Raw genomic sequence first — 15,871 nt, forward strand, 5'->3', positions numbered from 1 at the left:
TGTCGTTGTTAAAGAAACTAACTCTGGTGATATTAACAATGAATAAATCATGTTAAATATTCAAATATTTATTCTTGTCCTAAACCACTCTCTGAATCAGTTGGATACAGTTTTACTGAAATACTGACATCCAGTTGTCAGGTTGGAGTGGAGACATACAATGTGACTAGCAATCAGCTTGGGTTTGGATAAACCTAGCTATAACTACTAACATCCAGTTGTCAGATTGGAGTGGAGACATACAACATTACCAGCAATCAGCTTTGGTCTGGATAAACCTAGCTATAACTCCAACCTGTCCCTGACCCCAGTGACTACTTCCTGTTGGTTGGTTTTCCTGCAAGTAACCAGAGTATCACGTCACTCAAAATAATAAGGATTGCTTGACCCTTGCCAACAGTTCTTACGATCAATTTGGGCTGAAATGTTTTAGACAAACAGAAGAATGTCTTGACTGAACATTCTTATTGCTATTTTATAAGTTCACATAATGTCGTCAGGTTGGTGTCAGTGTCGTAGCTACGATTCCTACCCCACAGAAACAAATACCAAATATTTCCAATAAAGACATTTAAGAAAAGAAAGCCAAGTAAATCGAACAAAATCAAAGTTAATTTATTCTAGCTCTGTGAAGTTTGATAAATACAAATACGATTCTTTTTTATGTTTATCCTATAATAACCCAAAGGATATGCTAATTGTTATATGTACCTTATCATATTCGCAACTCACAGCAATACGGGGAGCCATGGCTGCTAAGTGGGAAAGACGCTGGCCTGCTAGCCTGGAGGTCGCGTGTTTGATCCCTGCATTGGTCGAGGAAATCCAACTGGCCTTGTTTCCCCTTGTCAGTGGTGCAGGATGCAAGGACTGGCAAGGAGAGTTGTCTAGTTGTTAGGATGGGACGAAAAACCGAGGTCCAGTGTACACATGGGCATGCATGTAAAAGATCTCTGTCAGTTGGAATTCAATATACGACTAGGCCATAGTGCTGCTGCCCGATCGAAATTCACTCATAGCACATTGTATGCCTTACGTCTGTCTTCATTAGCCCAGTCAGAGCAGAATAGTAGGATGTTAAAACCCCATTTCATTTGACAGTAGTACGAAAATTACATATTTATTATGTCGTAAACAGGTTTGAGTCTAACTGGTGTATAAAAAGCTAATTCGGTGAATTCATACTATAATTATATTTATTAACAGTCAGTCGAACGGAACGAGACGAAATTTATTTCCTCAAAGTAATAATTACCTAACAAGTGTATATGGTTAATAGGATATATAAAATTGACTAGCGGAGTGGATTGAGCTGAAGAATATTCTAACAATATAAATTATATTTTAGTCATCCAAATGATTGTCACAAGTTGCTGTGTCATCTCTCGATAGCCAAGAATAGTTTGACAACCCTATAGGGATATAATATAAGGGATATATGGATATTGATAAGGATTTTTAATAAGGAGGGGATCACGGTGGCTAAGTGGGTAAGACGCTGGCTCGCTAGCCTGGAGGTTAGGTGATCGATCCCTGCATTGGCCAAGAAAGTTTGTTTTACTGAGATTGTGTCTCCGAGGTATTTAGAGCAAAATGTAAGGATAGGGTGACCCTGTACATAGCAAGATGAGTATTATAAAGGTGAATCTATACACCTGTAAAAATCCTTGATCTGACCTTTATAAAGTATGTACGTGTTCCTTCCTGGAACTTATTGGTTTTTAGAACAAATCTCCTGTCAGTTTCCACGGTGGAGTAAAGATAGTCGAGATGCGTAATGTATTTTGTTGCATCCTGATTGTTATTGAGTATTCCATTAGTTGGTAATTAGTCTAAAGAAGAAACAAGTAACAATTGATTTCTCCTTGTAATAACATCAGTTTTAAAGGGGCACAATAGAAAAATGAAATGGGGTTTAACGTTCTACTTTTAGCTCTGACTGGGTAATGAAGACGAGCATATGCCATACAGTTTGCTGTGAGGGAATTTTGCCTGGACAGTGGAGCTACGGCCTACTCTTATTTCAAATCTGGTGTTGGCCCTTGTTAGTGACACCCCCTTGTCAGTGACACCCTGTTGGCCCATGTCAGTGATAGCTCCTTGTCAGTGACAGCCCCTTGTCAGTGACACCCTGCTTGTCAGTGATACAGGACCGAGGGCCTGATAAAAAACAGCTTCTAGTTATTTAGATGTGAAATAAAAAGAAACTATGGTAAACAAGATGGTCATGAAATGGGGTTTAACGTCCTACTGTTCTGCTCCTATACTGGGCTAATGAAGACGGGTATACGCCATACAGTGTGCTATGAGGGAATTTTTGCCAAGGCAGTGGCACTATCGCCTACTCTTATATCGAATTACAACTGCCAAGGGATCTTTTACGTGCATTCCAATGTATACACAGGACCTCGGTTTTTCGTCTCACCCGAAGGACTAGACAGCTGTCCTTGTCAGGCCCTCCGTTCTGCACCACTGACAAGAGGAAACCACGTCGGAAAATCCAGATGAACTTTCTCGGCCAATGCAGGGATCAAACACCCGGCCTCCAGGCTATCGAGCCAGCGTCTTAACCACCTAGCCACCGTGGCTCCCTGTAATACAATATCATTCGAGGTCTTAAATTTAGTATTATATTCTGAATTCATGATATTTTTGTACATGTACATGTAAGATTTAATCTGTATGTGTGGGGATTAATGACATAGTATTATGTAAGATGTAATGGGTTATTCAAACAATGTATAGCCGGCTTGTCTTAGACAAGTATATGATGATATAAGATTTAGGTAACAAGCATTAACACATATTGTCTAGAAATAAGATGTTTGAATCTTAATAATTAGTTCTCATTGTTCTGATTACTAATGGTATTAACTATGGCGTGCCCTAGCCGATATAAAAAGCCTAGTTTAGAAGCAGGAGGAGAAGTACAGAAGAGGCGCAGAGAGAGAACTCGGCTCGGACCCTTGAACCCCGGGAGAAGGAGGTCTTGGCAGACCTGAGGGAACAGGCTACATAGATGTCACGAGATCTAACCACAATGACGTTGTACATGTAAATATGTTATCCAGTATTAAAATATCTATTTAATTAATAAGAGTTATGTATTCTATCACATCCCCACGGTTATACATCATGTAGTGTGCTATGAGGGAGATGTTTAATGGATGGTGGGGGGATTGGATGGCCGAATGGTTAGCATGTGCATGCTGTATCATAAGTCAACTGGCGTGATTTTGAATCCCCGGTTGTACGTGACAAGGAATAGGGTCGCCTGTCCAACCTTGTGGGTTTTCTCCAGGCCCTCCGGTTTCCTCCCACTGCTAAAGACCCCTACATGCAAGCGAATTATTGAAATAAAATTAAACCATATGTTAGTCCCGAAATGACCTAGTTTGTGTCGAGTGGACGTTAAACCCCATTTCTCCCTCCCTCTTTACTGGACGGTAGCATTTTTGCATACTGTATTCCAATGTGTACACGAAGGTATTCCCGTTCAACTCGAACTTACTCCCACATTTTGAAGCTTCGTTCATGCAAGTGGAATATTGAAAAATATTTTTTGTATGGGATAAAAAAAACGAGGTCCATTGTGCACAGATCCCTTGACAATTGGAATTCGAAAATATCGCAGCTGTTTGGGCAAATTGTCACTCATACTATGAGTTGTTGCACACTGTATCACATATGTCCGTCTTCGGAGCAGATAAGTAGCAGATTAAATCTCATTTATTCAAAGAAAAAAAAAATATACCATATTATATGAGTCCCGATTTGACCCCCCCCCCCCCCCCGCTCTTTTATTTTCAACAATTGATTATTATTACACGATGTTTAGATTGATTTTATCCAACATGATGGATATCGTCGAAACAAATTACGTTAGAAATTATTAGTTTAGTTTATAGTTTATGAATTACTATAATCATTGTTCTTAAGGCCAAACCAAAAAACTACTCATTATGTCATCTGACAAAATTTTCTCCCATCTAACCTGGAGATCCTTTGTTTGATCCCGGTGTTGTCCGAAAAAGTTCATCCGGACTTTTCGCCGTGGCTCCCCCTTGTCAGTAGTGCAGGACTGAGGGCCTGACAAGGGGCAGTGTCGTTCGGATGGGACTAAGAACCAAGGTCCTATGTACACATTTCTGTTACAGATCCCTTGACAGTTGGAATTTGATATTAGAGTAGGCCTTAGTGCCGCTGTACGGGCGAAATTTCCCCTCATAGCACACTGTATGGCTTATGCCTACTTCATTTTCCCAGTCAGAAAAGTAGGACGTTAAACCCCATTTCATTTCATATCTATCGTACTAAATATATCTCTAATAATTTATGTTGTCATGGTTTCAGTCCAACGTTGTGGGTTTACTCGGGATCCTCTGGTTTTCTCCTATAGCTCATAGGAATTATTGAAATAAGATTGAACCATATGTTAGTCCAGAAATAACCTAGTTTGTGTCAAGTGGATATTAAACCCCATTTCTCAATCATTGCAGGTGGATACCAGAGTCAATTTTCTTACATACGATAAATATTTCAATTTAAAAAAATATAAAACCTATAAAAAAAAATATAAAACCAGAAATGTGGTGCTATCACGTTTAAGGGGAGCTTTCGCTCCTACTCCTCTCGACGCACGTTGGCTTTCCTTCGAAGGAATCATTAAAGACTCCTGCAAATTAGCTAAATCGATCTCCTAAATATTGAGATTAATAAACTACTTTCAGTTTTTGTTTACTTTTAAACTGCATATATTCAAGGTATCAGGAGCTTTTTATGGCTCCCGCACAATTTTATAAACGTGAAGGACTGCTGGTATGGTGGATACCAGAGTCAATTCATGTATGAACATTGAAATATTTCAATCCTAAAAATATCAAGCCTATAAAACCAGAAATGTGCTACGATCACGAACGTTTGTTTAATCTGGCCTAATGAATCTGTAGAGTGTATTGTTTGAGATCGTCCCCTGTAGGTTCGTTAATTAGTTGATGTGATAACCTTGATGTTAGTCTCGGCAGCTCAAGGTCAACGGATCAATATTACACACTTATATGTGGATATTATTGACTGAATGTCGGAAATAAAACGTGACATTATTTTTATAATGCTCTGATTGATATAACGGGGGAATTAATCTTATTCATAATATCCTTTCATAGTCTTTAATAACCAGAACTCATAATATCCTTTGATAGTCTTTAATAACCAGAGCTAATAATATCCTTTGATAGTCTTTAATAACCAGAACTCATAATATCCTTTGATAGTCTTTAACAACCTGCGCTCATGTTAACGGGATCCACTCTAGACTGTTTCAATAAATAGTTTGCTTCTTCTTCTATATATGTTTAACATCCGTTTCCACCAATAGCGATATTGCAGACAAGTTGTCTTATCTTTATTGGCTTGGCACACGCACAGAGGAAACTGGACTACCCGGAGTAAAATCGTGAGGTTGAGATCTCTAAGCCACATACGCTCACCCAATGGGATTGAAACCCCGGCCACAAGCTAGATCTTGAAGCGTGACACTCAAGACCACTAGAAAGTGTTTAAGGTCATGAGACGAAAATGCCTATTGATTGTCAATGATTTCCAATAATTACTGCTAGATTTAAGGCCCTTGATCACTTTGAAAAATCTTGTGGAAGCTGAAAAATCTTGTGGACGCTCTTGACTTATGGATGCTCTGGAGACTAAAGTTATCATTAGATTGATTTTAAATTTATGCACAGTGCTGACGGTCATGAGACGAAGACACCTATATATATGTAAGGATATTGATTTTCAACGATTTCTGAAAATTACTGCCAAAGTTATGGCCCATGATCACTTTGAAAAATCTTGTGACGGTCTGGAGGCTTTTGTTATCATCCTGTTGACTTCAGATTGATAAACAGAGTTTAAGGTCTTGAGACGAACAAGTATATTGATTTTCAATGATTTTTGATAACCTGAACAGCTAAATCCATGATATTAAATGTTTAGTATACTAAACGTTAGCATGGGGCAGAACTTTATAAAAACCAAACAAATTTTAATGATTTTCTGATAATACTTAATGAGTTGTTACTCTTAATTAGATTTTAGTGTATTATAAATGTTTCATTACCAAAAAAAGTAAAAATATGTGACAACTCTTGTTAAATGTCCGGACAAATTTAGCTGCTGTGGGCATGTGTTTCGTTACCTGGAAACCTATCTTTAACTATTATATTGAGAACTGTCAGCTCTTTATCTAAATCTTACATAATGTATCTTAAATATAACTATTATAACAAGAACGACCAGTCCTTTAACTAACATAATATATCTTTAATATAACTATTATAACAAGAACGACCAGTCCTTTAACTAACATAATGTATCTTTAATATAAATATTATATCAAGAACGACCAGTCCTTTATCTAAATCTTACATAATGTATCTATGTCTAAACTATTATAGCAAGAACCGTCAGCTCTTTATCTAAATCCTACATAATGTATCTTTAAATTAAAATAACTTCAGTTGAAATTGATTGCTTTTAAAAAATCGGACCTAATACTGTTTATATTGAGGGGGGTGGTCGAATGGTTAACACGTTTATCAGAAGGTCTTTCATTGGTTTCGATTCCTCGCTAGTACATTTTGAAGGAATTTACGGTTGCCTGTCCAACCTCGTTGGTTTTTCTCCGGGTCCTCGGGTTTCCTCCCATTGTTAAGACCCCTACACACAAGCGAAATATTGAAATAAAAATCAACCATCCATAAGTGAGTCCTAAAATAACCTAGTGTGTGTGAGTGGACATTAAAGCACCCCCACCCCCACACCCTCTCTCTCTGTATTTAAATTGAAGTACCATACTGTTGATTGCCTGTGATCTCAAACTCTATTATATTTAACTTTTACTCCAACAATTTCATTAATCGAGAAAAAATAATTTGAATTAGAAAATGAAGTTGTACATATAATTTTATATGTCAGATAGATGGCTTTGTTCAAAGGGTAATGACAATACAGTGTAAGGGAAATAACTCTATTTAAACATGTCTATGTTGTGTTGTAAAATTTCTAGTTTTATCATAATTTTAAACAATAAACAATTGAGCTATGCAGATAGATGGAAAATATTGGAATATTCTAGTAGAAGATCTAGTTTCTTAATTAGTTATAAATTATATACAGTCAGCTGATCTAACTTATATGACAGTTAGTGAACTAACTTATCATACGATCCGTGATTGAATCAAGTGTATTCTTAAATAGATCATACTGCTATCAGTAATTGACGTAACAATCCCCTACTTGTGTGTGAACAGGAATAGCATCATCTACTCCAACTGATAAGCAAGCCAATTATTGTTAGTTTCAAAATGACCTAGTTTGAGTTGAGTTGATATTAGATCATAAGGTCTGTCATTCTATCAAGTGGCGTGGTAAAAATCCCTGGCTTGCTGTATGTGATGGATTTTCTTTGGAGTTTTTTCCCACTGTTAAAGACCCCTTTTGTACAAGCAAATTATCAAAATGATGACATCATCCCTTATATTAGTCCTGAAAAAACCTTATTTGAGTTGAGTTCTCTCTCTCTCTCTAGTTCAGCCCCTAAATGGAAGAGTCGACACAATGTTATATTGACTGAAGTATTAAAGAATCCCTGACAAACTATAATATCGTCACTTGAGGAAACCCTCGTAAACTACTAATATTGTAAAAGATGAATCTCTAATAAAATTGAAATGAAATGGGGTTTAACGTCCTACTGTTTTGCTCCTATACTGGGCTAATGATGACGGGCATACGTCATACAGTGTGCTATGAGGGAAATTTTTGCCCGGGCAGCGGCACTATCACCTACTCTTATATCGAATTCCAACTGTCAAGGGATCTTTTATGTGCACGCCAATGTGTACATGAGACCTCGCTTTTTTATCCCATCCGAATGACTAGACAGCTGTCCTTGTCAGGCCCTCCGTCCTGCATCACTGAGAAGGGGAAACCACGCTGGAAAATCTAGATGAACTTTCTCGACCAATGCAGGGATCGAACACCCGACCTCCAGGCTAGCGAGCCAGCGTCTTCCCCACTTAGCCACTATGATCCCCCGAATCTCTAATAGTCCAAAAATAGTTCAGTATTTACAAAGATATGAGGAACTGATCTACGCTGCTGGATAGAACCAAATTGATTTGCCTAGTTTAAATCAAATGGAATCTAATTGTGTTGGTATGTTAAATAATCACTCAGAGTAGTAGATTAAGTCGTAAGAAATTTGATATTTTAACAACAAATACAAAAGATGCATTGTTACTCCAGATAATCAACCCAAGTACTAGCGGGAATTATATTTTGAATAATTGCCGAAAAATGAAAATCAACTATGTTACTTTTAGTTTGTGTTCATAGATTCGCCATGACAACCTTCCTTTCATGTTAACCACACTTAAAACTAATAAATAGATGTAAATAATCAGCTTCTAAAATCTTTCATCATTTATTAAGTTATAAGCACATGGTAATGAGACATTCTGCCGAGATTCCTATCACTTGCACCCTGCACATTTATTAAGTTAAGCACATGGTAATGAGACATTCTGTGGAGATTTTTATCACTTGCACCCTGCACATTTATTAAGTTATAAGCACATCGTAAGGAGACAGTCTGCTAATATTTTTATCTCTTGCGCTTTGCACATAGGATTACTGATAGCATTTGGAATTTAAAAACAAATAGATACTACAAGAACTGCCCAGATCGGATGGGATGTTGGAGGAAGGTGGCATAACCTATATAATCCCTCTCCTTGACTGATGCCCAGATCGGACGGGATGTGGAAGGAAGGTGGCATAACCTATGATAATCCCTCTCCTCAATTTTGACCTTTTTTGATAAAGATTATTGATATTGTAAAGAGAGAAGAGGGTGGGTGCACGTAAAAGATCCCTTGACAGTTGGAATTCGATATAAGAGTGGGCGATAGTGCCACTGCCAGGGCATAAATTACCCTCATAGCACACTGTATGGCGTATGCCTGTCTTCATTAGCCCAGTTCGGAGCAGAACAGTAGGACGTTAAACACCATTTCATTTCATTTCATTTTATTAGTTATGTTAAAATCCAATTTGAACAAAATGTCTCATTATGATAAAGTATACGTAGAATCAAGTGAAAATATCAAGAAATTTATTACTCTAGAGCCAAGATAAAATACTGGCTCATATATACATGTAGGCTTCAGTCTACATTTTAAATCTAATATTTCTCTTGTGAAGTTGAACATTTTGGAATAGGAGTGAATGTTGAGATGTTATTTGTCCTAACTATGTTTAAATTAGTCATTTGGATTAGGAGTGAATGTTGTGATGTTATTTGCCCAGACTATGTCTAGATTAGTCATTTGGAAGAATTTTATCGTAGCAACAGGTATGTTTTAAATCCGATTTGATTAAAACACAGATCCTATTTCGTTTCGTTTTTTATAGTTCAAAATTTCGTTTTACCTGTCTTAACTACACTAGGATCTGGAAGAGTTGTATATAACAGCCGTTTTAGTTGATATGAGGGATTAGCCAATGAAACGGTATGCTATGACGAGTTCTTGGTGATCTCTGCATGGAACTGTTGGTAAACCACTAGAAACGTCAATGCTGATTGATTAATCAATGTCTGACATCATAGGGTCAAAAGCCGCTCGTATGAAACCTAACACGACCTTCCAGTACAACTTGTCAGTTCTTCATGTAGTAGAAGCCATCAAAAGTATAAAAAAAACGAAACAAATTATAGATCTGTATTTTAATCAGATTGGTTTAAATCTGACAGATATATTGGAAATTGGGATGTCAGTTGCCGTGTTGAAATTTAACTCTGAATGGTTTAAGGTGTTGCAGCCTCCCTCTAGAATGTTCAAAAAAGTCCCTGTGAGAAACATGATTTGAGGTATATCCTTGATATTCTCGTCAGATTGATTTGGGTTGACTTTGTCAAGTTTTTACGATTCGAGTGGAGTGAACAGATTCCTTAAATTATCAATTGTCACCTTAGGTGATTGGTTATTAATTAAGCAATACCGACTTCTCTTTTTCTGTAGCATCAACTGATAATTAAAATTTATCTTTGCGTTTTTTTCAAAATGAGAGAGGATGAAATGGGGTTTAATGTCCACTCAACAGAAACTAGACCATTTCGGGACGAACATATGGTAGAATTGTGTTTTAATAATTCGCTATTAGAAGAAAAGTTGAGAAACCCCACCAGTTTAGACAGTCCTAGTTCTTGTCATTGTCCTTGTCCTTATCCTAGTCCTTGTCCTAGTCCTTATCCCAGTCCTTATCCCAGTCCTTGTCCTTGTCCTTATCCTTGTCCTAGTCCTTCTCCCAGTCCTTGTCCTTGTCCTAGTCCTTGTCCTAGTTCTTGTCCTATTCTCATGTTCTTTTGAAGTCTGTGGCAAAAGATGTGGCTAAAACAAGATTGCCACCCTCCCCACTCATGTTTACTGTCAGGGATAGGATTAGGTTTAAAAATCTTGGGGACTGAAACATTTGTGTTTATGATAACATTACCTCACTAGCCATGTGCATCCCCTAACTATCCATGTACATTCCCTCTCTAGCCAAGTGCATTCCCTCACTGGCCATGTGGATTCCCTCTCTAGCCATGTGGATTCCCTCTCTAGCCATGTGGATCCCCTCACTATCCATGTACATTCCCTCGTTATCCATGTGCATTCCCTCTCTAGCCATGTGGATCCCCTCACTATCCATGTACATTCCCTCGTTATCCATGTGCATTCCCTCTCTAGCCATGTGGATCCCCTCACTATCCATGTGCATTCCCTCTCTAGCCATGTGCCAGTAAAGTCATTAACTATATGTCAAACAGCACGGTTTACGTTGACCTGAGAGACAGCAATTCTTTGCTGGGTTGTTGTATATACTGTAATATTAATTAAGTATCCAGAAAATGATATTCTACTCACCAAGCTATACAGGATGATCATTTGGATTTCTGAATCTTGGATTCTTTTAACTACATCTACAAAATAAACATGATTTATTTATTTATTTATTTTTTTTTTTATAAACAATATTTTTTATTCAGGATGTCTGAATGGGATTGGGGAACAGGCTTAGCCTATGTAAAAGATCTAAAGTTGGTCAAAATTAGGTGGATAACAATGATAGCTACTGTATTATTTTTTAAATTTTTCTAAATACCTCTTTATAAACACCACACTACATCATGATGTAATTGGCAGAGTCAGAACTGGTAATGGAAGCGGAGAAACACGTCTGATTTTGACCCACTGAAAAAATAGATTTGACCAATTTACTGAGAGAGAGAGTTCTTTTGTATTTCAATAATTCGCTTGCGTGTAGAGGTCTTTAGCAGTGGGAGGAATCAGGCGGGTCTGGAGAAAACACACAAGGTTGGACAGGTGACCCTACTCCTAGTCACAAACAAATGGGGAATCGAAACCACGCCAGTTGAATCAATGAAAGGCTGTTGACTCAATGACAGGCTTTATGGTACAAAACACACTGCTAACCATTCGGCCATCCACGTCCCACAATTTACTGAGTCCAGTCGTCAACATTGTCTGGATTTTTAAAAGAATATAGAAACAAATGATAGATTATGTATTAAAGGGAGATAACTAGTGTTGTTTTATCAGGATTAAGATTGATAATTATAGTCACCATACCATATATAGGCCTGACATGAATTACGGAAATCCTTTACCAAAATCACGTCACAGCCGATAGATTCCATTGGTCTAGCGAATATCTTTATCTGATGATTGTGACATATTGGACGCTTTGTGGTTATAAAAATTAAAATCATCCGAATGTTCAAAGAAATGTTACAGGTCATGGATATAAATGAAATGAAATGGGGTTTAACGTCCTACTGTTCTGCACCGACTGGGCTAATGAAGATGGGCATACGTCATACAGTGTGCTATGAGGGAAATTTTGCCCGGGCAGCGGCACTATAGCCTACTCTTATAAAGAATTCCAACTGCCAATGGATCTTTTATGACGTGCACACCAATGTGTACACAGGACCTCGTTTTTTTGTCCCATCTGAATGACTAGACAGCTGTCCTTGTCAGATCCTCCGGCCTGCACCACTGACAGGAGAAACCACGTTGGAATCAAGGATATAATATTGAAGTCAATGGAAAGAAAATTAGTAGTCTGACTCCATACATAAGATAAGATAAGATAAGATGTTTATTGCATCAAAACGTCCATGAAGGACAGCATGCATACAAATACACTTAGACATAGTCACATACATTCAATAATACATATTACATAGACAACTCAATACATTCATACAAACAGTATACTACATGTACAACTGTACATGTATATCAAATAGTAAGTGCAGGAGGACCGCACTACACGCAAAACAAAAATCTACAAGATAAACAAAGAACTGTTTATTATCTCCCTTGTGATGTATATAATATTGTAGTGAATGGAGCGAGAATGATGTATATAATGATTTTACCGTATGTATCATGTGAGGTGTGTATTTATATAAACATGTCTGTCATATAGTTTATATAAAGTTATTATTATATATCAGATTATAAAACAATGTTTACTTAAAGTAGCTAAGTCTCTAACTCAGTATCATCAAAAATCTTCGACATTGAAAACACAAATTATTTGTCATTTCAAATCAACATTGGTCTTGTGATCTTACAGGGAAAAGATGGGCTTCTGATATCCACTATTCAAGACAAAATAAACATTTTACCATTGGTACACGAATCGTGTACCATAATGCATTTCAGCGCCATTTAGAACAGGGGACTCAAAGAACGCGGCTAGACATATTCCACAAGTCATGTCAAATGCTGACACTATACTTCAGTTTTTGGAGCCTTTCGAATTCTTGAGGAACCATCGTGCCAGCTGGGGGCTGGATGGTCGAATGTTTAGCACATAAGTGCTTTATCATGAGGTCTGTCATTGAGTCAACTGGTGTGGTTTTGATTCCCTGCTTGTACATGACAAGGAGTAGTGTCGCTTGTCCAAACCTCGTAGGTTTTCTCCGGGTCCTCCGGTTTCCTCCCACTGCTAAAGACCCCTATGGTGCTAGTCTGGAGGTCTCAGTCCACTCCCCATCTTGCCATAAATGATTTTCCAGCATGGTTTCTTCTTGTCAGTAATGCAGGACAGAGGGCCTGACTAGGACAGCTGTCTGGTCATTCGGATGGGACCAAAAACAAATGTCCTGTGTGCAAATTGACGTGCACATGAAAGAACCCTTGACAGTTGGAATTCAATATAAGAGTAGGCATTAGTGCTGCTGCCCGGGCAAAATTTCCCTCATAGCACACTGTATGGCGTATGCCCGTCTTTATTAGCCCAGTCAGTGCAGAACAGTAGGACACTAAACCTCATTTTATTTTGAAGGCTTGACAGCTTTATCCACACTAAATTTTACTCAATTTTATTATTTAACATGTGATTAAAGATACATTATGGGAGATTTTTATAGAGAGTTGGCCATTCTCGCTATAACAGTTCAAAAGTAGATGATGAAAGAAGAATATATTGAAAATTTCAGTCAAATTACTTTATTCTGAACATAGTTATCATCGTTGTAATATTTGACTAGAAATGGCAGTGAAACGTGCCTTAACCTTGGCCGATCGTTTGATTGACAGGCGTTAACTCCACCTACATATCTCGATTATCAAGTAAAGTTTTCAATGGCATGCGGAAACGCTCTACAGCGGCCTCGCTAAGTACACTCTATCATTTAGCCTCGATCTAACTGACGAATTCTCATCAGGGTGCGCCATATTTGATTTAATCAATAAGTGAAATCCTATTTAAATCCGAGCTGTAGCCGAGCCATCCTTGGGTCTACAGAGTTGATTTTGGACTTGTTGTTTAAATAAAGATCTAATTTATAATTTCTATGACATCTGAAGCCTAAATTAAGACTTGCAATATGTTTAAGAAAACAAAATCAAAATTTCAATGATAGATAATCTTCTGGCTTGGATTAACTTGAATTAAAAAGAGGCTCAACATAAGATTGGCATGATTAAGAGCAATCTGATTATAACACAGATCCTATTTCGTGTCGTTTTTTATAGTTCAAAATTTTGTTTTACTTATCTTTACTACACTAGGATCTGGAAGAGTTGTTATTTAACTTGTGTTCTGAATGGTGTCAGGTATAAGCCAATGAAACGGTCTGTTACGGCGAGCTTTAGGCGTGTTTTACACGGAACTGTGGGTAATCCACTAGTAACATCAATGCTGATTGGTTAATCAAATGTCTGACGTCATGAGGTTAAAAGCCGCTTGTATGACCTCTGACGTGACCTATCGCTACAGCAAGTCAGATCTTCATGTAGTGTAGGCCATCGAAAGTAAAAAAAAAACGAAAAGAAATATAGATGTGTATTTTAATCAGATTGGATTAGGAGAAATGAGATAACATGAGGTTTCAAGTCTCTGGACACCAGCTACTCTTATATTAAATTCCAACCGCCAAGGGATCTTTAATGTGCATGGGACCTCGGTTTTTCAACCCATCCAAACGACTAGACAGCTGTCCTTGTCAGGCCCTCCCAGTGACCGAGAGACACGATGGGGTGCGTCAATGAGTATTCTCACGGACTTACTAACAACGAAGTAGGAGGTTCTTTAGGATTTTCCAGTCATTACCCCTGTCAGTGGTGCTGGATGGAGGGTCGGGCGAGGAAAAGCGTCTGGTTGTTTAAATAGGGAAAAAAAATACGAGTTTCACCAGGGTATTCTTAGGTTGCACGTAAAATACATGTATAACCCATAACAGACTATTTTTCCGATTTGCTCACTACTAAAGAAGTATTTTTAGTACCTATAAATATAACATCAGATTATGATTAGATAAAAAGATAAAATCTTCACTAACGTTGATATATCTTATTTCCTTATAATTGACCCCTTTTTTACATTTTGTAAAATTATTTACGTATAATAGGGTTTCTTGTCACATCTTTAACACATCATAAACTAGCTAAATAAGGAAAAGTTTGTCTATTTTTGTCTAGAAGTTATGCGAACAATGACATTTATATTCGTCAGGTTTCCATTATGTGTAGAATAACAAATGTTAAAAGATGATCATGAGAATATTTTTTATGAAAGCCAACTGTATTTAATGGTGGAGAAAACAGGGATAAGAATAAATGATAAATGACGATCCCCAGACATACTTTCTCAGTTTCTGTGTCACAAGAACTTGTTTTTTGGGTAAATACTGATGTCACAAGATGTTTTGGGTTAATACCTATGTCACAAGAACTTGTTTTTTGGGTAAATACTGATGTCACAAGATGTTTTGGGTTAATACTGATGTCACAAGAACTTGTTTTTTGGGTTAATACTGATGTCACAAGAACTTGTTTTGGGTTAATACTGATGTCACAAGAACTTGTTTTTTGGGTAAATACTGATGTCACAAGAACTTGTTTTTTGGGTAAATACTGATGTCACAAGAACTTGTTTTGGGTTAATACTAATGTCACAAGAACTTGTTTTTTGGGTAAATACTGATGTCACAAGAACTTGTTTTTTGGGTAAATACTGATGTCACAAGAACTTGTTTTTTTTTGGGTAAATACTGATGTCACAAGAACTTGTTTTTTTGGGTAAATACTGATGTCACAAGATGTTTTGGGTTAATACCTATGTCACAAGATGTCACAAGATGTTTTGGGTTAATACCTATGTCACAAGAACTTTTATTTTTGGTTAATACTGATGTCACAAGAACTTTTTTTTTGGGGTTAATACTGATGTCACAAGAACTTTTTTTGGGGTTAATACTGATGTCACAAGAACTTGTTTTTTGGGTAAA

At 37.3% G+C, this 15,871-nt stretch overlaps 1 protein-coding gene and 1 long non-coding RNA gene across 14 annotated transcripts in view; one reads left to right on the forward strand and one right to left on the reverse strand.

Annotated features, from left to right (window-relative positions):
- Positions 1 to 15,871, forward strand: part of LOC126828523 (putative adenosylhomocysteinase 3) — a 149,943-nt gene that overhangs the window by 14,911 nt on the left and 119,161 nt on the right. The gene's annotated exons all lie outside the window — the stretch shown is intronic.
- LOC126828526 (uncharacterized) overlaps positions 1 to 15,871 on the reverse strand; it is a 74,574-nt gene that overhangs the window by 5,002 nt on the left and 53,701 nt on the right. For all 13 annotated transcript variants that reach the window (XR_007683110.2, XR_007683109.2, XR_007683114.2 and 10 more), the window contains one exon: positions 10,971 to 11,026. This is a non-coding gene — a long non-coding RNA (uncharacterized LOC126828526). The remainder of the gene's footprint in view (positions 1 to 10,970; positions 11,027 to 15,871) is intronic.

This window comes from Patella vulgata, chromosome 7 (genome assembly GCF_932274485.2).
Source record: "Patella vulgata chromosome 7, xgPatVulg1.2, whole genome shotgun sequence".
Classification (NCBI taxonomy): Eukaryota; Metazoa; Mollusca; class Gastropoda; family Patellidae; genus Patella; species Patella vulgata.